Source organism: Drosophila subpulchrella, unplaced genomic scaffold (assembly GCF_014743375.2).
Source record: "Drosophila subpulchrella strain 33 F10 #4 breed RU33 unplaced genomic scaffold, RU_Dsub_v1.1 Primary Assembly Seq18, whole genome shotgun sequence".
Taxonomy (NCBI): Eukaryota; Metazoa; Arthropoda; class Insecta; order Diptera; family Drosophilidae; genus Drosophila; species Drosophila subpulchrella.
Window position 1 is genome coordinate 95,660 of NW_023665515.1, and position 2,398 is coordinate 98,057.

At 29.9% G+C, this 2,398-nt stretch overlaps 1 long non-coding RNA gene across 1 annotated transcript; it reads right to left on the reverse strand.

Moving 5' to 3' along the window:
- Nucleotides 1–923: 923 nt before the first annotated feature.
- On the reverse strand, nt 924–2,176 carry LOC119559152. The gene is made up of 3 exons (XR_005220698.1): nt 2,081–2,176; nt 1,361–1,520; nt 924–1,254 (listed from the first exon to the last, which is right to left on the reverse strand). It is a non-coding gene; the product is annotated as an uncharacterized LOC119559152 (long non-coding RNA).
- Between the last annotated feature and the right edge of the window lie 222 nt (nt 2,177–2,398).

Consider the following 2,398-nt stretch of genomic DNA (forward strand, 5'->3'; position numbering starts at 1 on the left):
TTAAGCTGGTAAATTGTCCAAGATTCTCTCCTTTCCACAAATGGGTCATAAACATGTTATAAACCTGTCAATTACCTGACCACAATAAAAGGGACACATGCACAACCCAGAAGGCGCACGCTCATTGACAAGATCATGGGCCTCACGCCAACGACCTCACGGCTGACTGCTAGCTCTAATACGTTCCCATAATAGGGGTTGAAATCACGACCGCGCAACAACTCGCAAGTAGCCGACATATCTCAGTCAAGGAAATAAGTTCCATTCTCTGTACCTGTAATTTTAACTCGAAATAAAAAGTCAGAATTTTATTTTGTTGCATAATAGTACATTTATTCATTTTGTATTGTGAACATTTTTATTATATATACACTTTCGCCAACGTTTCAACTATTTTTCCCAGCGGTTTAGATGCTAACATGAAAATCGTAAAAACGAAAACGTTAAATAGTTAATTATTTTTTGAATAATCTCGTAGTAAATCCAACTATTTTTTAATTTCGATCAAATATGTTAAAATAGTACAAAATAATTAAATTAAATATGTTCCATAGTAAAAAGTATTATATTTTTATATTTATTTTAAATATTCCAGTAAATAGAATATTTCATTTGAATGGTTTTTATAGTTAAAATAATTATAGCCCGCCCTCAAACTCAGCATATTTTTATTTGGATTAAATAATTCTCATATTTAAATCAGACTGGGATAAACTTTAATATAAATACAAATTGTATTTAAATTAAATATAATCCCCGTTAAAAGAACTGTACTTTATGTTTGATCTAAATGTATTATTTAAACCATACTATTATGGTCCACATTCAATTTAAACCAATCTGTTGTTTAAAACAAGCGTGATTTATATTTAATAAAGACCAAAATAAGTATGTGTTTTTATTGAAAATAAACGTAAACATATAATTCAAACAATTGTTCTGCTTAAACTCTATTTTTTACCATGCTAACACGTCATCATTACTTTTGTTTTAAATACATTTGTACTTAACGTAACTCTTAAAGTTTATATGATACATATGTATGCATAGAGCAGCTAGTAAAGCGTTCAATGTTTTTTATAATCACACATTTTTGTGTTTTGCCACATTCGTACGCCTGCATGTGCGTACAAAACTTTCCTGCGAGTCCCAGTAGTGATAATTTCTTTCGCTTGTTGGTTCCTTTAATGACGGTCCACAAATTATTTAAGATGACAGATGTGAGCAATACAGTGTAAATGACGTCCTTGTAATCTATGAATAAGAATATGTTATTAGATTTTTGGTAATGGCATAATTTAGAAAAAGTCAAGCTTACTATAAGATAAAATTTAGAAATGTAAAAAAAATTATACATTACCAAGTGATACAGTTTTCTGAACTGTCTTTAATAGTTTAAGTCGCTCTTTGTTTTGTATTTGCTCTTCGTAAAAGCAAAAAACCTTTTCCTTAAATGTGTTCCATTTACTAGATAAAATTGCTTCTTTCTCAGGGTACAATATGTTGAAATAAATTTGTATCTATAAGAAAAAGTTAAGTAGTTTTATAATAAGTTTCGTGTAGGTTTTTTTATATAAAGGGATTTAAATAAGACCAAAATATTGTTTAAATTTATTTCGTTTTTATTTTTTTCAAATTTCAAAATTAGTTAGATTTAGGGAAATATCACGTTAAAGAACAAAAAAATATTATAAAGAAATAGGTGAAACGACTGCGACGCCACAGAGCCGAATGCAACGGCAGTAAAGCGTCTTTTTTGCGCCCTTTTAGTGTTTTCCTTCTCGTGCATTCTACTCCTTTTATCTAGTTTGCGCGGGTTTTCACTTCATTTCCTTTCATATTCTTCATTTCTTTCGCGTATTTTTTATCCACTTCATGTTTATTACACAACCGTATGTCTTTTTTAGTTTTAAATGTAATGCTGTTTTAAGCTTTAATTTCTTCAAATGTATTATCTAAATTATCACGAAATAATAACGCGCACAACAAAGAAGAAGCTCAAAAAGGAAAAATGCAACAATAAAAACGTGGACATGCACATGCCTTAATTAAGTAAATATTGTATTTTTATTTGACTCACCTTTTATCTGTACTTTTCACTTTTTTATTACACTTAAATGAACACTTGTCTATCGAGCTCTATTAATCACTTTTACATCCGATCAGGAGAACCGCTTGCTTCGAAGTGATCGCGCTTCGAATTCGCTACAAAGCGGTGTCAAAATATTTCGTATATACATACATACATATGCATGTAAGCAAAAAGGACGGACAAAATCTGTCGCGTGCCGTTACTTTACAATAGAGGTCAAAGTAATGGGGAAGAAAATAAGAAAATGTGTACAAATAAGACCTTAAGTTTAATAACTTGTATATGTCAATTTAGTAATATTTATTT